Below are 26,738 nucleotides of genomic sequence, written 5' to 3' on the forward strand. Positions count from 1 at the left end.
AAAATTAACAGCCTTCAACCAAATTTTCTCCCCAACTTTCTGAAATGCCCTCATGGCTGAGAGGCTGCCTAGAGCCTCTTGCATCAGCTTAGCCAGCTGGGCTGCGTTAGGCACACACCATAGCCAGGCACTGTACCTACAGCATTGTCCAAGACCCTTGCCTTGTTGGGCTCACACACGTCAGTCTAGCACCTTGCCTTGCCTGTGTGGTCTGGAGTGGAACGGTGACTAGACAGGCAGGAATACTGCCACGGCTGAGAGGAGAGCCGCAGTTGCCCCCAGCTAACACAACCTTTCAACAAAATCTAAGAACAGCCAATAAAACATGTACTGCTTCCCATCTTAGGGTCAATGCAGAATAATAACCTCAGGGTCGCCTCTCCCTGTACCTAGGGGACATCATGCACACTGTACTGCACACCCTTTTAAGCAGTAATCAAATCTGTAAGTCATTACTAGGTTAACTTCTATTACCACTTTTTAACTTGATCCAAGTCAAGTATACCCATCCTATAAGAAGGTATAAAACCTGTCACAGCTCAGGCTTGCACATGAGCCAACTTAACTTATGCAACAGGTTGCTTCTTTGCAGGTTTAAATTCTCCATGTGACTGCTTGAATAAACTTGGATTTTCCAATCAGACTCTGATGATTTCAGCTGACAGCTACTTGGAAGTGACTTTAGAGGAAGGGCGAGGAGGATGTCAGAGTATTCATCTTCAAACTGGGGTTCCTAACCAGCAGCAGCAGCATTGAGGAAGCCACTGGAAGTGCAGAGGCTCTGACCTTAACCTTGGAGAAGCCGTGTGATGGTGTCCAGCAGTCTATACTGCAAGAAGCTGTCCCTCAGCCTGTGATACACCCTCTGGTGTAGGGTCACTGTATACAGGAACAAGGCAGGTTGCCTACTTAGTGAGTGCCAGGCAGTCCCAAGACACTCCCAAGCTGCTGGCAGATGATTGTAGAATCTGCCACTCCCTGCCCATCTGCCACCCCTTGGGAACAAAGAAGACCTGCTTCAGAACTATTACTGTGGCCTGGGAAAAGCCAGCTATGTCCTCTGGGCCATGCTCTGTTCCTCCATTGACATTCAAGGTCTTTGGTCCTTGTGCAAAGTGGGAAGACGGAATGAGAAGCCCCATCACAGTGGCCTGAGGATGGTCCCTGGGCTGTTAGGACGGTGAACTCCCACCTCTATGAAGAGTGAGCCACAGACTGCTTAAGCAGCCTGGAGAATCCAGGAATGACACATTCAGCTGCTTGCCATGACAACTGAGCCTGGAAGTTTAGCAAGGGTAGGATTACAACAAGTACAAAAGATCTGGCTTCCTGGCACTTCGTATTGCACTGCTTGTTGGTACAACTCCAAACACACTTTGAGACACCATTTTCATTCATTCATTTGCTCATTCACTTAGTTCAAAATGAATCCAGTGCTGGAGAAGATGGAGGTGAAAGTTAGCAAGATGCTATAACATCACATGCTGAGCTCATGATTGTCCGCTATCAGCTCAACTACAGACCCAGTTTCTAGGAAATCAATGCTTTAAGGGACTACTACACCAGTTACTACTTAAATGTCCTTTTGAAATTTTAACAGTATGTCTAGAATTACTGCCTTAGAATAGATTCCTAGAAATGGAATTACTGGCACAGTGGCTATAAAACTATGCACAAAGATTTACATACAAAGATGATCATCACTGTTTCATCTTCAGCATAAAAACTATGGGAAATCCAAAGTCACTGTTAAGTGGCTGGTTAATAAATTGTGGTATGTTCTTGCAGTAGGATTTTAAATGTTCTCAGAGAAGATTTAATGATTTTTGGGAAATGCTCATAAAATATTCACTGGACAAAGAGTCAATATAGTAGATAGACTGAACCAGTGCATCTGTATGTCTAATATGCATAAGAATCCATGCATCTTGGTAAAATACACGGGGCCAAGGGCAGACCCTGAGAGCTGCATTTTTAGCAAGTTCCAGGAGTCAGGGTTGCATTTCTGTTTCCTACAATTAGAAGTATATGTCTATGCTCTAAATAAAGCTTTATATGAAACATCTAGAAAAGGCAGATTTAAAAAGACAGACAGTAGACAAAGGGGCTTGGAATGGGAATGAGAGCAAACTGAGAATGGGCCTGGAGGATCCCGCCGGGGAGAGGGAAGTGTTCTGAAGCATACTAACTAAAAATCATCAGGTAATATACATGAAGTGAATGAATTAGGAAATGCAAAATATGCCTCTATAAAATTACATTTTTAGTATTTTTAATCTAGGGAGACTTAAAAATGATTATACAACACTCTGAAAAAGATTTAAAGAATTCAACAATAATTCTGGGATAGGGAGAATCGAAGTTAATGAGGTTTTGTAAAGTTTCACTTATTCATTTGAAAGAGTTAGAGAGAAAGATCTTCCATCCACTGCTTCATCCCCCACAGGGCTGCAACGGTCAGGGATGGACCAGGTAGAAGCCAAGAATGTCATCTGGGTCTCCCACATGCTTGAATCATCTTCTGCTACTTTTCCCAAGCCATTAGCAAGGAGTTGGATTGGAAGTGGAGCAGCTGGGACACGAACTGGTTCCTATATGGGATGCCAGTGTCACAGGTGTCAATTTTATCCACTATATCACAACAATGGACCAGTGAGTCAATATTTAATGAATGGGTACTTAGATTCAATTGGGTAAGATAAAAAAGCTTGGGAGAAGGACTGCACAACAATGTAGATGTAATAACAGAATTGTAGGTTTAAATTTATTATGTATGTTTTCACCATAACAAAAATAACTACATACAAACATTTGCTATTTTAAAGTGTTAGCAAAGAGAAATTTTATTTCCTCGGTTTCCTTTTTGAGGTTCTAACCCAATTTGGTAGCCCCACAGCAATGTGGGGTGAATGGAGACTTCAAAAAGATATGGCAACATCCTAACTCCCAGAACCTGGGATTGTGACCTTCATTGGAAAAAAAAAAATACATTTGCAGACGTAACTAAGAATCTTGAAATGGAGCCAGCATTGTGGTACAGTAAGCAATGCCACCATCTGTAACACTGGTATCCCCAAATCAGCACCAGTTAGAGTCCCGGCTGCTCCCCTTCGAGCCCCCTGCTAAATCACCTGGGAAAGCAGCAGAGGGGAGGGAACCAAGTGCTTGGGCCCCTGCACCCACATGGACACTTGGATGGAGTTCAGGATGCTGGCTTTGGTCTGGCCTAGTCCCAGACATTGCAGCTACTTGGGGAATGAAACAGCACATGGAAAACCTATTTCTCTTTTTCTAGCTCTCATTTCACTCTTCAAATACATACATACATACATACATACATCTTATTTTTAACATTTATTTATTTTTATTGGAAAAGCAGATACACAGAGAGTAGGAGAGACAGAGAGGAAGATCTTCCATCTGCTGATTCACTCCACAAGTGGCCGCAACGACTAGAGTTGAGCCAATCCGAAGGCAGGAGCCAGGAGCTCGTCTGGGTCTCCCACACAGGTTCAGGGTCCCAAATCTTTGGGCCGTCCTCGACTGCTTTCCCAGGCCACAAGCAGGGAGCTGGATGGGAAGCAGGGCCACGGGGATCAGAACCAGTGACCATATGGGATCCTGGCGTGTGCATAGTGAGGACTTCAACCACTATGCTATCGTGCCAGGCCTCCATACGTACATCTTCTAAGAAGACCAATTGTGAGATCGAAAGATCCTTCTAGATGATATGGGTGACCCCTACATGCAAGGACACACAGATGGAGAAGAAACCATGTGAAGGCTGAGGCAGAGACTGTAGCAATATAGCCAAAAGCCAAGGGGGCCAAGAGCTCCCCAAAGCTCAGAGAGGCCAGTTTAACAGTTTCCCCTAGAAACACCAAAGGGCAGCTTGGTCTAAGACTTCCACATCCAGAACTGCGACAATGTGTCTCTGCTAGTTTTAGCCACTGAGGTTGTAGTGCTTTGCTACTACAGCCCCAAGAATCGAACCTGCTCACCAGCGAGGTCCCTAAGGAGCTCCACTCTGACTCCTGGCCACCATCCAGGTCAGCCAGGGATGGGTCAGCCATCATAGTGGCAGCAAAGGAAAGGAACAGAAGAAGTCTTGTACATACACGCACCAAAACAGAGTGCCCATAGCATGGTTATCAAGAATGGATCTTTCTAGAAACGCCTAGCAACACTCTAAGGAATATCATACAAGGGCATCTGGCAAAACGTCTTTCTGAGCACAGCTGCTCTGTACCGTCACCTTGTCACCACTCTGCCAGCTCACAGTGCCCAGGGAGTCCCATCCTTCCCCAAGGCCCTTTCTGACTTCCTCTGGAATCGTTCTCAGCACGGCAGCAGCATCCTCCAGCAGATGCTGACACATTTCTCCAGTTCAAAACTGGCTCACCAAGCGTGGAGGCAACTCACTCATTCCCCCTTTGCTCCCTGCAAACTTCACTTCTGCAAAGGATTTTTTTCTTTTCACTTCGAAAAACGTAAGACTACAAAGTGGAAAATCCTAGAGTTTAGAACTCTAAAAATGGAGGATAAAATCAGATTAGCATATTTCAAATATCTGTTTTTGTTCATTAAATTCAAGTCTCAGGGAAAAAAAAGTAGAAACACAAACACGCCAAAAAAACTTCACCCAATTTCACAGATTTAATCACTCCTAACATTGGACATTTGTAACTGAAGTAAATTGTATGCCAATCCTTAACTCTCTATTCCAAGTACATCATGCAATCAATTAGTTGCTTCCAATTTTCCAGGGGTTACTTCCAAGACATTAGAGAATGCAATTTTCCAGGAGGAAAAAACAAAGTACTCTCTGCTGGCATTCAAACACCAATAGAATCACTAAGATCTTCCACTGGCAAGTGTGGGCCACTATGTTCCCCACATGGACGTAAGAAGACCAGTATCAATTATTTTACGGTCCTCTGGCTGCTAATAAGAGACTTTGGAAGCCAGGCTTAAAATAAAATCAATGAAATATAATACTCATCGTATCACATGTCCTCCACACTTTTTCTTACCAGCATTTTTTCTGTGAATTCCAGAATCATCACCTTCCTTAGTTGTTCACTGCTTTCACTCCTTCTCATGGTGAGATTATCATGAAGATTTCCTCTGAGATTCATCGTAAAGATGATGTCAAGAGCACGTTTATTTCCTATCTACATATTTTAGGAAATATGGGACACAATTACACTGAACTTAAAGTAGCATTTTAGATGGTGGCTTTGGTGCTACTCAGAAAATGTTACCACTACACAAAGACAGTCTCCAAGCCACAGGATTCTTTGTAAGCAACACAATATGCTGAGAGGCTGCCATGTGGAGTGGTACAATTGGAGGGACTATCCACAAAGCTCTCACTCCAGTCTTCCAGAAAGATCAGATTTCATAATGCACCCCAACAGTGGCAGATGCAAAATAAAGCTTAGAATTGATCTGTTTCAGCTCCCTAATTAGGTGAGGGACATTTACACACCCTGCCCAACGTAAACCAACGAATACTACCGACTACTCGCCCAGTGCCAAGCACAGTGGCAGTCTCTGCCAGGCAAGGGCCCCCTCTGCCTTTATCTCTGTCAACTCCTGATCTAGCCTGGTGAGGAGCCTAGTCCACGTGGGAACCTTGTGAGAAACCGATGTCCTTGGTCAGACGGAAGGGAACGTTTGCTGATCCGTGTGAGTCACATGGTTCAGGATCAGAATTCTCGAGCTGCTGAGAACTCGTCTCCGAAGCACAGGATCACAACGTGCTTTCTGATACGCCACGGCATGAAGTTACTATGAGCCACCAAGCCTTTATCATCGGAAAGGCAGCACCAAGTAGAATGGCGACATGTGCCCTCAGATGGATGGACAGAAAACACCCCACTGTGTGTATCCTCGGAACGGACATCACCCTGCACAGATGAACCGGGACGATTATGCTAAGTGACATGAGCCATGCACAAAAAGACAATCCTGGCTCATTTCACTTGCACCTAAAGTAGTCAAATGCACAGACAGAAAGTCCAAGGGTGGTGGCCAGAGCAGGGCTTGAGGCAGGGTGGGAGAGGGGTGGAGATGGGGCAAGGATCTTTAAGTTGCTAGTAGTTTCAGTTGTGCAAGATGGCAAAGTTTTGCAGATTGATGGTACACAACATGAATGCACTTATTGCTACCAAACAATACATGCAACAATGGTTAAGGCAGCAAACTTTGCTGCTAGCTGCACTTTCACCATGATTCTTAAAACTAAAAAAAAAAAAGTCAAATGACCTTAATGACATGAGCCAAATTCCGTTAAAGACAGCTTCTCCTGGGCCTGGTGCAATAGCCTAGTGGCTAAATCCTCACCTTGCGTGAACTGGATCCTAAATAGGCACCGGTTCTTCTCTTGATTGCTCCACTTCCCATCTAGCTCCCTGCTTGTGACCTGGGAAACAGTCAAGGATGGTCCAAAGCTTGGGACCCTGTACCCACGTGGGAGACCAGGTAGAAGCTCCTGCTGGCTTCTGGCATTGGATCTGCTCAGCTCTGGCTGTTGTGGCCATTTGGGGAGTAAATGAGTAGACGGAAGGTCCTTCTCTCTGTATCTCTGCCTTTCCAATAAAAGTAAATAAATCTTAAAGACAGCTTCTCCTGCCTCCAGCATTTGGTGCACTCTACATTTCTGAGACCATGGGAGACTCAGGAGACCACAATAGCGATGTGAATAGTAGAATCAGAAAGGCATTGCCTTAGAAATATCTAGGGTGAGGGAAGTGGGGAGAGCAGGGAGGAGGGAGAACTCAGGAGCGCAGGTGCAGCACCAGATGACAACTGCGGAAGCTGCGCATCAGGTACCAAAGGGTTCATTAGGCTGGTCCCTCCACTTAGCATATACTTCAAATATTTCTATTGCTAACAAACAAAAGTGAAACGGCTAGCTCAGAGGAGCTGACTTCCCTGCGCAATGAGAAGCTGGTCTTGGGAGATGCGCAGAGCAGCTGACGCTCTGCCTTTGCTACACCCCAGCAAGGCGACGCGCCGGCCACACATTGGTCAATAAGGGTACCAGAGGGTAGCCAATCACTACTGTCATATCTTTCTTTTCAGGTTTTTGGAATAGGAAGAATATATGCCATTCAAACCTAATCCATATTTTTCTCTCTCATCCCCCCAGTATCTCACTCCAGGTAATTATCACAACCACCCCCAGGTTATCAGTTTCATAGACATCTAATTTCTTTTTTTCTTCTAATTGCAAAGCAGATATACAGAGAGGAGGAGAGACAGAGAGGAAGAACTTCCATCTGCTGATTCACTCCCCAAGTGAGCACAATGGCTGGTGCTATGCCGATCCAAAGCTAGGAGCCTGGAGCCCCCTCCAGGTCTCCTACACAGGTACAGGGTCCAAAGGCTTTGGGCCATCCTCCACTGCTTTCCCAGGCCACAGGCAGGGAGCTGGATGGGAAGTTGGGCTGTCAGGATTAGAACTGGCGCCCATATGGGAAACAGCACATACAGAGTAAGGATTTTAGTTGCTAGGCTACTGTGCCAGGCACAACATCTAATTTCTTTAAGGAACTATCCTATTTGAGCATTTCATTCATACTGTCCCTATACCAGGATCTTCTCATTTAACAGTAAGTTTGGGAAATCAAGCAATATCAATAAAAGTCTCCTCATTCTTTTTCATTCTGGCTCTAGAGTATTCTGTTATATGGATGTAGTAAACTTTAGGTATCTCAAGTTGATGGATGCCTAGTATATTTCCAATATTTTATTGTTACAAATCATTTCCTTCCCACCTTATTACAAATTCAACTTTATAAAAACAAGGTAGCTCAATATATACTAGGATTATTACCCACTTGAACAATATCATGCTCATGGGGCCACCACTGTAGCTCAGTGGTTCGGCTACCATTTACAATGCTGGCATTATTTATTAGCGCTCCATTTTAAATTCTGGCAACTCTGCTTCTAATCCAGCTCCCTCCTAACATGCCTGGGAAGGCAGCAGAAGACGGCCCGAGGGCTTGGGCCCATCACCCTCGTGGAGGATCAGCATGGAGTCTCCTGGCTTCAACCTGGCCCAAATGGGCTTCTGTAGATGTCTGGGAAGTAATCCATCGGATGGCAAATGTTCTCTCACTCACTCGCTCGCTCTCTGTTGCTCTACCTTTCAAATAAACAAACATCTGTAAAGAAACTCAAGATGATATTATCCTGAACTGGTATTTTTCTTCCTCTTCCAGGAGCTCTTAACTCCTCACGGCACAGCCCAAGTTCAGCTAACCTCTTCCATAGAGATGTTGACCATTCACGGCCCACGACAAGCACTTCTTCATTCCTATCCTATCCATTCTCCCGCATCTTTGCATGTGTTCCTGCATCGTTTTGAGGTACTTGGTGCAAATGACGTGGTGCTGGGGGCACAACTATTTTACTGCCTTGAATTCTGCACAGCACCTTGAGCTTATTTAGCAAGCAGAACATGCTTGATCAGAACTACCCAATTAGTGCGCATTAGCAGATGCTCCTGTCCTCATGACTCACGGGGCTGCAACAGCTAAGATGTCCTTCAGAGAAGGGTTCGAGCCAGCTTTGTGCTGCGAATTATCATAAGATCATAACCAAATTGTGATTCACTGCAGAGAAAAATCCAAAGCCAACAAATTTAATCCTCCTGGCATGTTCCACACACAGAACGGGAAACATCATGACATTCCGAAGGTGCCCGACATCGCAATTCACAGGCACAAAATGCTATTTAAATAGCATCTGTGCTGGGGACACAGCCAACACTGACAGGAAAGTTACAGAGAACATTGATGTGGGACAGAGAGCCACTCCCTCACACTTTTACGGCTACATTATGCACTGCATAATTCTCAATCACATTTTCATCTTACTCTGCAACCTACTTCATTCATTCAATCAATCTGCACTGCAGGTGGCCAGGCAGGCCCTGGAGATGATTTCTGAGCCAGCCGAAGCCTGCATGACAAGCAGCAGGGGCACATCAAACCAGGGGACTTTCTAAGGAAAGCCACTAGCCACAGGCAGATGTGTGCAGGTGACAAACCCAGTTTCAATGTGATTGGTGTCTAGGGGTTGAATTGTATCCCTCCAAGAGATGTCCAGAGCCTAACCCCAAGCACCAGTGAATGTGACTTTATGAGAAAAGTAAGGCCTTTGCAGGTGATCAAGTTAAAATGACGTGCTTGAGAATGTCCTATCCCCAGTATGGCTGGTGAGGGAATTTGAAAATTCTCTCTCCTGGTGAGGGAATTAAAAAAAAGAAAAATTCTCTCTCTCTCCGTCTGTCTCTCTCTGAAAGAATGTCATGTAAAAGTGGAACAGATGCATCCACAAGCCCAAGGATGCAGTGAACTGCCAGCACCTGGGCAGCAGCACGGGACAGATTCCTCCTCCCAGGCCTTATCTCGGACTCGCAAAGCCAGGAGACTAAGCGTCCCCCATCAAGGCTGCCCAGTCTGTGGGACTCTGCGGCAGCAGTCCAAGCACACGGAAGCCGGCGGACACTACGCAGGAAAGAAATCACACTGCGGGAACAAAGCTTTCAATCCACGTTGGGCAGCAGAATCCTTATCCTAGATAAAGTTCCATCTAGAACCCTAGCATGTTAAGAGGCTCAAAACATGAAAAAGGTTCCTCCAAACAGAGTATTTCAGTGCTTGCTAAACCTGTAAAGTCAGTGCGAGTGTATCTGAAAAGGATCTGAAAGCGGAGCAGTCCCACCAGGCTGGGGCCAGCCAATGCGGCTAAGGGGCGCCATCCGTGCTTTCCCTCAGTACATTTGAAACCATCTTCCTCGCCATCACTACCACGCAGGAGTGCCTGCGACCAGCCAGAGGATGTCCCCTCTTCCTGGCCGCTGAGAAAGGCAAACAATGAAGTCCTCTTCAGGAAATCGGAGGCGCTGGCCTGCTGCAAGCCCCTACGTCGCAGTCGCTCAGGCTGCCCTGCCACACCAGAGACCGAGCGTATTGAACACAAGTGCATCACCACACAGGACCGGCGGGCACAATGCCCAGATCAACAGGTGGGTACATCTGCTTGCTTCCGAGGCTTCTCAGCTGCACTCACACCTGCCTGCCGGTGGCTGTCTCTATACAGCCCGGCCCCACCCTGGGGTCTCTCCGTTTCTCCTTAATCTCTTGGGAGGACACCGGTCAGATTGGAACGGGGTCTAATGGTGCCATTAGGTCACTTTCATATCACATTCTCAGGCACCAGGGGTTAGGACTTGCAGGCATACATTCTGAGGGCACCCAACTGGGCCCATGGCAGCACCTTAAGGAAAAAGGCCACATTCCAGCCAGGACCACCTCCCTGCACGGGCTGCCTGCTCCAGAGTACACTGCCTGCCTCTATAAAGCTCCTAACAGTGTATTACGTGAACAATAAGAAAAGTAGACAAATACTTTTTTGGTTTCTCTTTTTAATTTTTTAAAGATTTATTTATTTTTATTGGAGAGGCAGATCAGATTTACGGAGAGGGAGAGACAGAGAGATCTTCCGCTCGCTGGTCCACTCCCCAAGTGCCATCGGAATATGAAGCAGCACCCATGTGGGACCCCGGTGCTTGCAAGGCCAGAGTCCTGACTGCACTCTCTGGGGGCATTCCTGGGGGTGGGGGGCTGAGGACTTCAAGAGAGTGTTGAAAAAGAAATCAAAGAGGGCCTGGTGCTATGGTTGCTGTAGCAAACGTTACAGCCGCTATCAGAGGTTTCCCGGAAAACAAGGGCCTCTCACACGACCACCCAGACTCTGACCGCCCTGTGCACCTGCTCACCCTCCACAGTTCACAGCATCCTCTCCAAACGCCTGCCACCTCGGCTGCTTCAAACACCGAATCACCTGGCTGGGGCCTTCCGCAGGCCACACAGCAACATCCCAAAGAGCGAACAAAGGGGTAAGGCCCAGCTGAGTCTCTACATGAACCGCAGAGCTTAGAGACATCAGGAGAATCCAGAAATGAGAAGCCAATCCAAACCCTCTGTGTGCCAGGCAGCATTCCAGGATGATAAGGACTAAGAACACAGTGTTGCTGGTCAAAGTTGGCTCAGGAAGACAAATCTAGTCAAAAATAAACCAATAAGAAAATCTCAAATTAAGTACCAATTGTGGCTATTTTTTAAAAGACAGTGTCGAGGCAGCATTGTAGAACATTGGGTCTTTCTGCACACCCCATCTTGGAGTGCCTGCTAGCGCCAGGCTGCTGCAGCTTCCCGCAGTGGCGGATGAAGCTCGCATGTGCAGCCGGAAGCAGCCCGTGGCCTCCAGCTCCTGCCTGACCCAGGCCTGGCTGGCACAGCCACTGCCAGGTGAACAACTATGGAATATCTCTTTCCCTCTCCCCTCCCACGATTCTATCTTTACTTTAACAAATACACGCACATGAAAATGTAAAAATATCAATGTGGAATGGAAAAAATGGGGAGTAGAAAAATACTAGAAATATTTTATGTTAGAAATGAGATGGGGAAATTTAGCATGATTGTCACATGTTAAATTTAACATTACATTTACATGCCATATTTGACACATGGTACTAAATACCAAATGGCACACTCTTCTTTCAGAAACCCACCGCGAGGTAAATGTTGCAACTTCTTTAGCAATGAGGGTCCATTGCCAACCATCACAATTCTACCTGAGCCACGTCATCCAATGTTACCACTTAGCCCAGCTGTTAAAATGCTGGTTCCGATCCCTGTGCCCCATCAGTGTCTGGCATCAATGGCTGGCTCCACTAAGAGCTTCCTGCTCCCACCACCCAAGTGGAAGACCTGGACTGAGGTCTCCCTCCTAACCTCACGCTCAGGCAGAGATCATTCAGGCACTTGTGTGCATGTATGTACTCACTTGCTCTCATTCACTCTCTTTTGCTCTTTCAAATGCAATAATAATAAGTCGCAAAATACAAAATTTAAAAGTAATCTATTTACCACAAAGTTGTCTATCTGGGCACTATGTCACAAACTCTACCCACGTACCTCTTACTCTGTGGTTGAGCAGAGCATGAGCCCAATGCAAGTCAATTGCAAGGGGGTGGAGGGAATAAATATTCCCTGAGCACTCTCAAAGTTGACAAGCAATTGCTCTAGCCAGCAGCTAAGTAAAACAGTAAAACAGGCCTCCTCCTATTCAATTATAGTGGATGAGGCTCTACCTTTGTGTTCCTAATTTGTTACTTGACAATTTGTGCCATGCAGGAAAAAAAAAATGACTTATGGTAAAAAGCAAACTATACATTGTGGGTGGAGGAACAATTTAGTATTATCTATCAAAATGTTAAGGACACAGGCTTTTAAGCCAATGGCTCCACTGGTAGACGTATTTTATACACAGAATCACAAAAGAGGATAATTTGTTCCAGAAGGAAATGCTTCTAACACCCCTAATAGGGCATCAATTAAACAGAACAGGACACCGACACCAAAAGACCACGTGTGAAAGGGTTCAGGGGAGGGGCTTCAAAAAGTTCATGGAAAATAGGATTTAAAGATAATTTCATGTGGTGCAAAAACTTTTGAAAATTTGCAGCTTTGCCATTATACACATTTTCCATAAACCTTTTGAGACCCCTTCTAGACTGCATGAAAAAAAGCTCACACCTTGCAAACTGTGGCTCAGTTTGTGGGACTTTTTTATTTTAATGCTAACACATACACACACACACACACACACACACACACACTAAAAAGCCTTAGAAAATGAAAGAATCAAGAAGGAAAGGAAAGTAGGGAAACGTAAGCTCTTCACTTCCAAGCTTCTTACATCATTAGTTTGTAATTTGATCACTGGAAACTTAAGAAAACTTCAAGAGTGAAGAGAAGTCATGAGAACACGGCCTCAAATTTCTCTCAGCAACAGAGACAAAGCTGCACAATCGTCAGAAGGCAAGCTCCCACCCAGGAAGTAGCCGGCCCCAAGTAAGAGTGGGCTTCAGGAACAAAGCATGCACTCTAAATGGCTTCTTATTAGTCATCACTTCATCAGAAAACCAAAAAACTTTCCACACTCCATTATGCAAGTCTTGTGCATAATGAAACTTTATCAACATGTCTTCCATAATTTTAAGGGACAAAAGTATGTAATGTAGTCAAAATGCAATCCAGGACACCAAAAATTAGAGATCTGCTCCCTGCAGGCTAAAATTACAGTGGTAGGAATTTCCATAAGTATGAGCAATTGCTCCCAGGGCTCTGCCTGCTACCTGCTGGCCGTGGCTTAGAGCGCACCTGGCCTCCAGGTGGAAGGAGATTGTTATATAGTCAATCACAGTGTATTGGGGGGGCTGCCAGAAGCCACCTTCTGCCCACCGCTTCCTCAGTCTTTATAACCTGCAACCTGTGCATAACAAAGCGGACATTCCCCACCAGCTTCTCTGGTGGTTCTTACAGCCCAAGAACACCTTTGCTTCACCCTCGGTGACCTCTGGGCCTGCTGGCAGGCTTAAAACCCCAGATATGAGGAAAAAAACAGCAGCAGCTCTGAGGAGCTTAGATACACAGATTCCCATAACTTCATATGTAACAGCAAAAACCGAACTGGAAACATACAAGTTAAATGTATATAACTGGGGACTGAGTAAATCATTCCGCAGTCAAAAAGTGAAATAATACGTAGTAATTTTCCTGGTGCAGTGGGTAAAGCCACTGTCTACAATGCTGGTGATCCCATGTTTCATGTCCTGGCTGCTCCACTTCCCACCCAGTTCCATGCTAAAGGCTGGGAAGGCAGCAGAGGATGATCCAAAGCTTTAGGCTTCTGCACCCACCTAGGAGACCCCAAAGAGGTTCTTGACCTTGGTCCAGCTCAGCTCCAGCCACTGTGGCCATGTGGGGAGTGGACAGGAGGAGGAAAGACTGACCTCTTTCTGTAACTTCTGTTTCAAAATAAATCCTTAAAAAAAATGTTTTTTAAAGAAACCTTTTCTGGGCCTGTCACAAAGGCTCAGCTTACGGGCTAAAGTCCTCGCCTTGCATGCACCAGGATCCCATATGGGCACCGGTTCTAATCCCGGCAGCTCTGCTTCCCTTCCAGCTCCCTGCTTGTGGCCTGGGAAGGCAGTTGAGGATGGCCCAAAGCCTTGGGACCCTGCACCCGTGTGGGAGACCCGGAAGAGGCTCCTGGCTTTGAATCATCTTAGCACTGGCCATTGTGGTCATTTGGCGAGTGAACCAGTGGATGGAAGATCTTCCTCTCTGTATTGCTCTGTAGATCTGCCTTTCCAGTAAAAATGAATAGATCTTACAAAATTTCATTTCTATATCATGAATCTGGAGAGTATCTCACACATTTCAGCTTCAAGAAGTGGGGGCCCAGCACGGTAGCCTAGTGGTTAAAGTCCTCACCTTGCACATGCCCAGATACCATATGGGTGCCAGTTTATATCGTGGTAGCCTTGTTTCCCATCCAGCTCCCTGCTTGTGGCCTGGGAAAGGCCCCAAGCCTTGGGACCCTGCACCCGCGTGGGAGACCCAGAAGAGGCTCTGAGTTCCTGGCTTCAGATCAGCTCAGCTCCGACTGTTGCAGTCACTTGGGGAGTAAATCATTGGACGGAAGATCTTCTCTGTCTCTCCTCCTCTCTATATATCTGCCTTTGCAATAAAAATAAAATAAGTCATTTAAAAAAAAAACTTCAAGAAGTAAATTATGGGTTGCCTATTTGGCACAGCAGTAAAACACTACTTGGAATACTGCGTTCTGAACCCCAGTGCCGGGTTTGAGTCCCAGCTCTCCTTCCAACGCAGCTTCCCGCTAATGCACACCCCAAGGGGCGGCAGGACATCACTCAGGTACTTGGGCTCCCAGCACCCATATGGCAGACCTAGACAAAGCTCCAGGCTCTGGCTTCGTGCTGGCCTGGCTCCAGCTGTTGCACACACCTGAGGAGTGAACCAGCAGATGGAAGATCCCCGTCAGCCTTTCGATTGAACAAATAAACATGGATTTTTAGAAAGCAACTTTAAGCGCATTTTGGCCTAGAGCTATTTAGGAGATTGTGTAGATAAGTACTTGTTTATATGTGAGTGTTGGAAAAGGTTAGGAGATAACATAAAATGTGAAATCTCTGGATAATAGGATTATAAAAGATTCTGTATGTGTGCATTTTAGCTGATTGTATTTTAACTTTTCTATAAAAAAACACATTTTTAATCGTGTGATTTTTTTATCTTAAAAAATGCTAGCTGTGTTTCCTTGGCTTGGCAGACCCAGTGCTCTTCCACAGACGAGAAGTCAGCAGGAAGCGTTATCCTTGCTCTCTCGTCGGTCCTTCTGCTGCTCTTCTCATGGTTCTTCCCATGCTTTAGATTCTCTTAGGGGAGGGGAGAGCGACAGCTCTAACACTGTCAAGACCGACTTCCCTCTTTCAATATGGTTACTTTGTTAGGCCAGTGGCTCCCAACGGAGGGCCAATGTGTTCTGCAGAGGACATTTGCCAACATCCTGGAGACACTTCTTGCTGTCATAATTTGTGCTACTGGCATCATGTGGGCAGAGAGCAGGGACACTACAAACCATCCTGCCAGGCATGGGACAGGCCCTACAACATAACTGGCCCCATATGTCCCCAGTACTGAGGATGAGAAACCCACATCAGACCAATGGGTATCCAGAGGGCTTGCTGATCCTACAAGAACAGCGCCCTTGCACGGGCGACGGACACCTTGAACCAGGGGGACCAGACCAGGCATGGGGCAGAATCCCAGTCAGGTCCTCCAGAAACTGGAAATCCCACCACCCACCTCCAAGGTATACAGGAAGCTTCTAGATGACCATGTTAGTTTCATAAATTATAAAATACCACATATATGTAAATGATCTTACCATCACAGAATACTAATTGTCCAACTTTGCCAATGAAAACACAATTTAGTGTTGCAAAAGGTCTCTGCCTAGCACATTCCCACTGCCCTGAGTCACACGCGGCCTGTTTCAGATGCCAACTTGGCAATGAACTTTTTCTACTAAATCCTGAAACTGCAGAAACAGAGTGCTTTTTACATACATCTTCCATGGCCTAAACTGTGAAGCAGCACAACCAAATGATCAAACGACAAGACCTGGAACCAAGGCTCACAGGAGAGAATCCCAGCTCTGCCACTTAGAGCTGGGTGACGGTGGTGACACAGTTTCTCTGTGTCACAGTTTCTTCACCCAGCTCTACCAAGCAGAACATTTCAGGATGAAATCATTTATCATGTGAACCACAATGTTTGAAACACAGAAATGGCCTACAAACTGGCTCATTCCCCAGATACCCACAAAAGCCAGGGCCTGGCCAGGACAAAACCAGAAGCCCAGAACTAAGTCCAGATCTCTCACAGCACAACAGGGACTCAGCTCCTTGAGTTGTCACTTGTTGTCTCCCAAGTAGTGCATTAGCTGAAAACTGGAACTGAGGATTCACACTTTCCTTTTGACCAATTGACTAAACATCTGCCCTGATACGGTAAGGGTCAATGGCAGAACTGGCATGCAGGCAGAGAACATAGATCACTCTGAAAGAAGAATATGCATCGCACAGGTCTGTTGTTCAGAACCAGATCATACAAATGAGATAAAGCACATAGTACCTACTCATTAGACACTAACTTGTATCTTTCTCTTTTCTCCTTGCATTCACCCAGCAAGTCCTTAGCACCCAGACACGTCACTGGCTGCTGAAAAAGTAGCAGTAAATCGGGTACAGTTCCTCCCTGTCTACTTGTTCACAGAGTGCCTGCTCCATTCCTCAGAGTTCTCTTACACACACACACACACACACACGCACGCACACGGGTATGACACATAGATTAAATACAACTCCCCTCGCAAGTCAGGACCACAGGGCAAGAATGCCCAGGAAGCGCACCCCAATGTCTCCTCTATAGAAATGAACAATGAACATGAGCTTATCTAACCAACAAAGACAACAGGATTTATTATTAAGCCAAAGTCCTGGATCCAGGAAGGTTCACGGTCTTTGAGTAAAAGTTCACCATTAAGGAATGTCAAGAGAGTGTTAATAAAATATAACTTAGCACTTGATGTTTAAAAGCACATTGCAGCATTAGCTCCCCCTCACTTCTACACATTCCTTTGCAGTGAATTATATACACTGTGTCCCCTGAGACAGACTTATAGAATCTATACATTACAAAAGACAAGTTAGTCCAGCATACCTGTATATTGAGATTTCTGTGCCACGAAATAAGCAGTTTAATTCAGCATGCTAAAACTGTTTTCTCTAAAAATCAATGCTTACCTTGAGAAGTAGATGGGCCTTGGTTCACATTAGATGGTCATTAACCTCCAGCAGCTAGGGGCTCTAATCACAAATCTCTTCTTCCCCGCCCCCTCACATTCCAGTAAAGACTCTCAGTAACTCCAATCATAAATCCTCACACCCAGAAGTTTCCACGTCGAGCCGGCAGGGTCCTGCCCTTTCCGTCTCCTCCTTGCTCACGCTGTACCAGGCACATCCTGAGCCCGGCCTCTGTGCCAGTTTCTGACCACTCTTCCAGCAGTTGTCTCTAAAATTCCAGCCAGGCCCCAATTGAGCAAATGCAAAATGCGGACGGCCAAGCCAGACAGCCTACCCAGCAAGAAGCATGTGCTCAGCTCACAACAAACTGATGGCGTCTCACTTTCCAGTGGACTCTCTGCCGCTGCTTCCATTCAAAGGACTGGGCAATGACAGCCCCAGCTTGAGCTGGTGCTGGGGACGCGGTCATGCTCAGTTGGTAAAATTCCAACAAGCTATACCCTTACTGAATTTTACAGGTGTAAAATTACACTTGCTTACTGTGCCTACATGATTGAAATAGCAATCTTAAGACATATTTTTCTACAGTGATACAATATACACCTGTCTCTCCTCCTCTCTCTATATATGTCTAACTTTACAATAAAAATAAATCTTTTGTTTAAAAAAAAAAAAAAGACTTACTAGATTCCAGGGGCAGACATACCTGGATTCTGATCTTGGCTGGCTACAACCTATGGGCCTACAAACAAGCTACTTAACTCCAGTGAGCCTCCATTTTGCAACTTCAAAAATGGGGGTACTATCTACTCCCTAGAACTGGGCAGTTCAGTGAGTGAGCAACAGTCCACCATGGAATGTCACTTCAACACTGTCCCCAGCCCCACTGCCATTGACCTGGCACCCTGGTCTAGGGTCTTTACCTGCAGAAAAGGAATTCCAAAGTAACACACAGAAAAGGGCAGCCCCCAGCGGGAGGGCTCAGCAGGACAAACTGCTGATGCCTGTGAGCTGCCAGGAGCCAGGGAAAGGCTGGCGCCCCAGCCCACTCGGTGATCAATCACCCAGCGTTGGATTCTGACCAGAGGGAAAACCACTTTCCAAGATAATAGGGTTTTTCCCCATTATTCTTGGCAGGCGCTGGAGACAGAGGGGAAGAGGGCCTCGGGAAAGGAATCAAATATCTGTCTTAAGCAGATCACTTTGAAGACAGGTGGTTTTCATTTTGAGAGCAAAAATGATGCTTAAAACAATTAGAGAAGGTGACTCCAGATTCCAGCCAGAGGCTTACCAAGATAGGGAAACAGAGCTGTGGGGCTTGGAGTGCTCCCAAAGTGACCAAGAGGTAACACAGTTCAGATGGGGTGGGGCTGTCATTGTCAGCTTATGGCCGCAAACTACTTAAAAGCTGTTTGTGATGTTAATGATCAGAGTGACTGTTTATGCCACCAACTACTACACAATTGAGGACTGGGGGCTTGGCGATCACACATCACCCTGCCCTCTGAGAGCTGAAATTTGAGTTGGGGAGACAGTGACAAGTCAGTCTACGAGCCAACAAAGGCGTCACGAGCTGTGATAGATGTATTCTCAGAGAAGAGAGGTTGGTTTGAAGGGAGAAAAGAAACCTAATATGGAGGAAGGTTCTTAACATAAGATGGCAGAGGACAGTGGCTCCAAATAACACCTGAAAGATGACGAGAATGCGGGCAAGCAAGGACGAAAGTGCAGGACACTGCCCAGGGTGAGAACCACAAGTGCTCGGACTAGAGAGGGAAGAAAAAGCCTGACTGAGAGCAGGTGGGTGAGCAGTTTGGAGTGGGAGAGAAGCGGTCTAGTAAGAAGGTGACCCTAGCCAGGCTGACAAAGCAGGGAAAAGCGAGACTTTGGAAGGGCCAGCCAGGCATGTGCAACACTTCAATAAGGATGAACAGAGAAGTTCTGAAGGTTGGCACACTGCATTCCATTACTTTCACCTTGGCTAACATAAAAGGTACACTGAGATCACCACACACCAAAGCGACTAGATTACATGACGTCTCTGAAACCAAGCACAAAAACCAGCACTATGCAAGAGCTCAACAATACACAAAGTCTGCAGAATCTTGCTGCTTTCAGGCAAATGGTGTTAGCCTAAATATGAGATGAAATACAAAGAATTGAGTGTGGGAAATGGGTGGGAGAAGTTGTGACTGGCAAGGGAGCACTATCATTAGCAATTAACGCACGGCGAGCAAATGAAGCACATAGTAAAGTTAATTAACAAGGCATGTGTTGAACACATAACACACATGTGTGTGTGCAAGGCTCTTCTGAACCCACACTCTCCCTGAAGAACCTGTAACACAGCCCTTGACTCCAGCCCGGGAGCCCATGATCTTCAGCTGAAACATGGCTGGGACACAAACCTGAGCCACTTATCCTTTCCCCAGGACCTTGCTTTTTTTTTTTTTTTATGGACTTTTTTCGGCGGGGGAAGTCACCTGGCCACAACTAAAAGGTGTACTGCGTGTAGAGGCTTCAGCAAAGCCAACAGGTCAACCTCAGAATCCATCTAAGTCACCAATAAGGCACTGAAAGAGGCCGGGACTGCAGCAAGGGCAGTGTCTCCAAGAGCCCAGCACACTGCTCTCATCGGAGGGGAATGTGCCACGGGAGCAGACATGGAGGGCAACCGCATGCCAGGTGCTTTCACGTTCATTACTTCAAACAACCCAGCAATGCCACGGAGGGCTGGGATCAAGACGGCTGAGATGAGAAAAGAGACTGGCAGAGATTATTTTTCAGTATCTTGAGACCACCTTTAGTTGTGTGGGAATTTGGGCGTCCCCTATGCCAACACTGGCACTGGCATCTAGCAACAGGAGGGCACCCTGACAGAGCAGAGGTGATCTGCTTCTCCTTTCTCTTTCTTCCTCCCCACCACAGCAAGGCTGGATCCCACACTTGGCTCCATGCCAGACTCCCTAACATGCCACCACCGGCCTCAGAAATATGCAGCACCTGTCCTCAACCCCCACAGGGACCTCTCATATGGCGCAACCAGGTCCCCACTGCTGCGGGGGCTGTCTGCCTCGGACAAGAGCCAGCGACTGCCTGCAGTGGTTGGAGAGCAAACCCCAGCACGGGGCTGTTCAAACTCCTCCTAAGTGCCACGACAAAAGGGACTTCACGTGAAGAAGTCGCTTCTACCACAGAGGGAGACTTGGGGAAGGCAATTTCCTTCTGCCACCAATAAGAAAGTTGAAAGCCAGGTCCCAGGGGAACCTGGTGGCCAGTGAGCGGCTGGGAAGGGTGGCGCAGGGACCAAACTCTCCATCACATTTCCTTCCTGGCCTATGAAGTAGCAGGCGAGAGGCTACACATGATGCACACAGAGAAACAAAACAGGGCCTACTTACAGTCTCAGACAGGTCTGTGGTGCTCGGGACCTGGGCTGCTGAGAGCTCCATCCTGCCTTGGACAAAATGGGGATTCCTGGCTGACTGCGTTTCAACTCCGGGCAGAAGTGAGTTCTGAGCTCTCGGAGCACTGCAAGCCTCGCTCGTTCACTTGGCAGCAGAATTATTCTAAGCATCCTGTCCCATACCCAACCCGCCCGCCCCTCCCACTACACATTCACACAGGGAGGGAGAGAGGAGGGGGGGAAGAGAGGAGGGGAGAGAGAGGAGGGGGGAGAGAGGAGGTGGGGAGAGAGAAGGGGAGAGGAGAGGGAGGGAGGTTTTTTTTTCCCTTCTGTCTTTGAGTTCTTTGCACTTCTTTCTGTCACTAATCAAATGAAACTCAATTTTCAAAATTAATCCAACCTCCAGTACTTGAGAGAGTAGAACCTTTCTAACTGAACAGGAGGAAGAGCCACCTAATTAGGAAAGTTATAATTAACATCAGAGAGAGGAGAGTTGGAGAACCGCAGTCTGCAGCGAGAGAGAGGGGAGATTATTCAAGACAGCTGAACACTCCACCCAGCCTCCCGAAGGGGACATGCAAGGGAAACAAAGGGCATATGGTGTTTGCTTGCTTCAACATCCGTTCTCACCATTAAGGGCTGCACCAGCAAAAGCTCATTACTTACATGTGGACAAACTTCACCCTCCAACAGCTTCTAGCATGTAGCTCAGAACTGAGTGGTTCCTTTGCAATGCTAACACCTACCTTGACTTTTCATTATGCATTGACAGAAAGCAGAATTTAATAAAGTCCAAACAACTGCAAGAGCGCCTATTTGGCTTAGGTGAAGTGTGAATTCTTCTTGTAAGAAAGTCGATGTTTGGTCATTTCAAGTTTATACGATAACTTGAATGCTGACATTTTCAGAGCAGGATTTGAGACTCCAGGGACAACCTTTTGAACTAGGTAACAGATTTTCTACTTGCTACTAGTCATATATTTAAATATTTTAACACAATGCAAACAGGTTTTTCTTTAAGATGTATTTTATTTTTCTTTGTAAGTCAGACAGAGAATCTTTCCCCCACCAGTTTACTTTCCAAATGGCTGCACCGCCAGAGCTGGTCCAGGTAGGAGCTAAAAGTCCACCAGACGCATTGACAGGGAGCTGGGCTGAAGGCAGGGGAGCTCCCTGCGGGTGGCTGGTTTGTGCCCCAGCTGCTCCACTTTCCATCCAGCAAGATGGCTCAGCTCTGGCTGTTCCAGCCACTTGGGGAGTGGAACCAGCAGGTAGAAGATTTTTCTCTGTCCCTTCCTCTCTCAATAAATCTGACTTTCCAATAAAAATAAATCTTAAAACAATAATGCTCCCCTGGCTAAACTATGAGAAACTCTTGATATGAGATCTCATTTGATGAAGCTGTTCAGACAGAAACCAGAGATCAGCTTCAAAAACTGCTCCCTTGTCAAGTCTGGTGAGATGGCTAATCTCATCCATTATCACTCAGCCAGCTGGAACTGGGATAGCCTACCTGCCTATGGGTAACAACGCACAAAGCCAAGGGATCTCTTTGCCGGCCGTCTAACACAGAAAAGACCCGTACGAGAAAGGCAAGGCTGGTTGATAAGCCCTGGGGAGCAGAGTTGGCTGCTTCCAGCAGAGCTGGCTCCTTTTCTCCATGCCCAACAGGTGCACACCCTCTCCTGCTGGAGACCATTCCCAGCTCCAGAGGGCACTGAGCAATTCTTTGTCATTCTCAGCTTCAGAGTGGGCAACGGGAACAAAGCTCACCCACCCAGACTGCATGAAGGCGGCAAAGCAGGAAACATGAGGGCTCACCGGGAATGGGTGCCACTCTTCAATCACGTAAGGGCCCCAGTGGCGTGAGCCCTGTGAAACACTAGTACCAGAAAGATGCCATGGAGGAGAGATGGTGAGAACTGGAGTTTCTGAAGTCACAATGGGCAGCTGAGGACAATGGTCCCAGGGTCCACCCTGCCTCTGGCCTCCCTATTATGTGAGATAACACACACCTGTGCAGGAGACAGCCTGCTGACGGGGATGGGCCAAACCGAAACCAGGTAGCCAACAGCACCAGTTTGTAATTTGGCAAAGAGACTCCTTCAAGTAAATAACATGCTCACAGAAAGCCTTCCCTTTAATGTTAAAGACAGAGGAGGAATTACAAGGACGCAGGCTTGCCCAGAGCTGGATATGGAAATGAACACAAGGTTTTTCCCAGGGGTGAGGGCAAAGTTGGAGAATTAGATTGTGCACGTGACTATGCAATTCTGGAAATATACTACAAGCCAGTGAGTGGAACCCTTGACAAGTTTTAAAACTTTACAAAGCTATTCACTCAGGTAAGTCACAGTTAAAATTTCTTTTCCAATGACACCTGCTAGTGGCACACCGCTACCATTGACAACCCTTCCCCTATGGATTCCTGATGAGCCCTAGGGTTCAAGTTCCTCACAAAATCTTGCAAGATTCCCTCACCTCCTGATCTCACTTCCGACTTTATTCCCTGGTGAAGCTTATTCTAGAGTCTCATCAGACTCTCAGCAAGCAGGCTTCTGCTCACACCACTCTTCCCCAAGTGGTCTCGCCCACCCTCCCCTGCTGACCACATTCCTTCCTACCTTGCCGCACACGCCACCTTAGCACAATGGGGATGGGACATGTTTCCAGCTGCATCTCTCTTGGCAGGTGAGGGTCTAGGACTGCACACAGGCACTGCAGCCACCGGTGAGCTGCCTACTGCACCCTAGTTTGATCTTTCCCCTTTCAGGCAGGAAGGGCACCAACTGGCCACTAGTGTCACTGCAGTCAGAAGTGGGAGAGTTCCCAGTGCCCTTGTTCATGTACAGCCACGTGCCCGGTGACTTTCGGCTCATCCAGGCACACAGGCTGCTGCATAGAGCCCACGATGTGGAAGTGAACCCTTGGCCAGATCCCCCTCCTGGTCCTGCTTAGCACTGGGCTCTGCCTCTCCTCTCGGACAACAGTGATGCCTAAGCTCACAGGGACAATACTCAATGTGTTTCTCTCTATCTAGTCTTCAGGAAAGGAGAGGGAATGTCCCAGTTTGGGGGTCATTGTAGGGTTTCCCTAATTTTTTCAACCTTTGAAGAAAAGAATCACAAAGGCAACCATGTGAACCACTTGATTGTGAGGAGAGTGCAAGCTGAGAGAGAAGGCACAGGTCTTGACAAAGAAGGCTGGAGGACCAGTCTCCATCAGATGCCCAACGATCCTACTAGAAAGCAGGAGACCAGATTGAAAGCATGTTAAAAAAGGCCACTTGTTGGAGGAGTTTATCATCAAAAAAGAAGTCCTTCTGTGAAAGGAAAGGCAACAGCCCAACACACAGCAATGCTTCCTCCCAACAGAGACCCCAAGCCCTCTCCCTCCCAAACCTGGGGGCCTAGGGGAGTGCCCAAACAGCACTTCACATCCGTGCGACTGCCATTTCCACTCCCACCTTGTACTCATGACTTCTCTTTTCCATATTTGGGCCCCAGCTTCCCTGGACACACTTGTGGAGCCTTCACAGACATTATCTAATGCTCGGCAGGTCAGCAAGCTAACCATTAAGTACTTCTTCCTGTGCGCTGGGATTCAGGCTGGTCTGGATGAGATCCTAAGAAACCTATCAATCCCCTTCCCAGGGCGGGGCGGGCGGCTGTTAATGCTGTGCTTTGCTTTCCAGTGAAGAGCAAGCCACGGGGATAGCAGAGCTTTAAACTTCTCCATCAGATTCTTCCAGCGAAATATTAAAGCTGCCCTTTTTCCCCGAACCACCCAAATAAAGCTGGCAGTTATCACGAAATTACCATCCAGGGCTTTTTTTCTCTTTTCAATTTTTCACATCCTTGCCAGCCTCACCCCTAGACAACGCACTCTGGGTTGTTCCCCAGGTGGTCTTGGTGATTCACACACACCCAAAGACAGGGCGAGGTCAGGAAGGTGAGGGATTGGGGTTACTCAAAGCAAAATCATGTAGCAGCTTCTAGAACTGCTCAACCTTTGGCTTCCCCAGACCCAGCAACGCCCAGTCCGAACCGCCCCCTCCAAGCGGCCAAGCAGAATCAGCATGTTAACAGCATCCCTGGAAGGGGCTACGGCATCAGACCTTGGAAAGCCTGGGCTATCCCATCTTCTCTTTCAGAGTCTTCCAGATTTTTGACTTGTTGCTTATTTCCCCTTCACAAGTGGGAGGAGAAGCAGTGAAAAGTTAGCACCAAAATTCACATCCCCAAATTGTTTTAGGCATCTGTGATGAACAACGGGCTCAAACCCTGCTGTCTCCTTCACCGCCCTCCCAGAAAATATGGCTCTTCTGAGGAGCCGTAAGGGGAGTCAGGCGCTAGACACAGCCTGCTTTTTACATTAAAGTGATACACTTTTCCATTCGTGCTTGGCAGTATCAACGCTCACATGACTGTACATGGCTAAAGCTACCAGTCACACTCAAGCCCTCGACAGCCAAGGCTGCAGAACTACAGACTTTCAGCAGTGCCAGGATAAAGAATTCTTGGAACTAACATGAACTACTAATTGCATCCATTTGTAAAAATCAATATACGTGAAGAAAGCTTTTAAAAATTCATATAATGATTTTCCTTCTTCAAATAACATCATACGGCATTCACAGGAAGTCGTGGTTTCAATTGAGACATGGCTGCATATTAAAAAAGAAGAAGAATGTCTCACAGCACCAGATCACAGAGCTCAGGACAGGACAGACTGAGACACCCCCATGCCAACTATCACCTGACGTGGGGGACTTAACACAGCCAAGGCCAGCCAGACAACAGAGGCCAAGGGCACAGCCTGTGGGCAGACTCTAGCCCAGATCTGCCATGAACAGTCGCTCTTCCTGGGGGCAGGTTACTTCACTTCTACAGGAAGTGCAGTATGAAAGCTGCCGCTGCTCACTGAGCACAGTGCCACGGCTGCACGGATGGGCGTTCAATGATTCCTCCGACTCAAGCACACTCTGCCCAGGTTGGGCCAAGGTAATCAGAGTTCAGGAAAACGCAAGTAAAAGATGTCTGACAGCCCCCCACCCCCGCAAAAAATGGTAAACAAGCACTTTTTGCAAGGGTGTTGAAGACCCCCTCCCATAGGCATGGATGCTTGCAACACAATAAATGTGTTTTTTAGTTCCGTTTTCCTCACTTTTTGAAGTACCTTCTTATTTCCTTCAACAAATATACCCTTACCGAACACCAGCAAGTTTTTGGTGTGGCTCATACAGAAGTGTTTTTCGCCCTAATGGTGAAAAAGCAAAACTGAGTGGCTATATTGTCCTCATTCAGTCAGCAGTTGCCCGTCCCAGCTGTAGACTTTATGTCCCCTGTTTATGTTACGCCTCATTTGTTGTCAAACAATAAGCATTATTATAGGAAAACTATGAAAAACATGTAAGTAGGTGAAGAAATTCATGCTAAAAAACAATAGACTGTTGCCAATTACTCAACATTTACTGAGATTGCGAAAACTGAGTTCCAGAAGGTTCTGAGGAAGGAGGTGCCAGACAACAGTGCCACCACAGTTATTATTCCTCTGTAGTAACATTTGTAGTAAGACAGCAGAGGGACTTCTCAACTACCCATTTTCATCTGTTTTTAAACACCCATGACAAATGAACAACATGCTAAATTGTTCAACTTCACTAATCCCTTTGCCCTAGTAGTTTTATCAGCTGATGATTCAACATAAACAGTATTCAGGAAGAATTCAATAATGGGCTGCTGTTGTGGGCTAGCAAGTAAAACTACTGCAAAGCAGCACAGGGATTCCATATCAGTGCAGTTGGTATCGAGGCTAATCTACTTCCAAGCCAGTTTTCCGCCAACAGCTGGGAAAGCAGCACAGACAGACCAAGCGCCTGCTCCACTGCCATCCACATGGGAGACTCAAACTTCTGGCCTAGCCCTGGCCCTTGTGGCCATTTGGGAAGTAAACCAGTGGATCAAAGATCTCTCTCTCTCTCTCTCTCTCTCTCTCTCCCTCCCACTCCTTCCTTCCCTCTCTGTAACTATGCCTTTCAATTAATATTTTTTTTAAAAAAGCATTCAA

The 26,738-nt window shown here is 46.8% G+C and overlaps 1 protein-coding gene across 2 annotated transcripts in view; it reads right to left on the bottom strand.

Moving 5' to 3' along the window:
• Nucleotides 1-26,738, bottom strand: part of SH3KBP1 (SH3 domain containing kinase binding protein 1) — a 305,428-nt gene that overhangs the window by 212,660 nt on the left and 66,030 nt on the right. The window lies entirely within an intron of this gene.

This window comes from Ochotona curzoniae, unplaced genomic scaffold (genome assembly GCF_017591425.1).
Source record: "Ochotona curzoniae isolate NIBS_2020 unplaced genomic scaffold, NIBS_Ocur_1.0 contig_1274, whole genome shotgun sequence".
Classification (NCBI taxonomy): Eukaryota; Metazoa; Chordata; class Mammalia; order Lagomorpha; family Ochotonidae; genus Ochotona; species Ochotona curzoniae.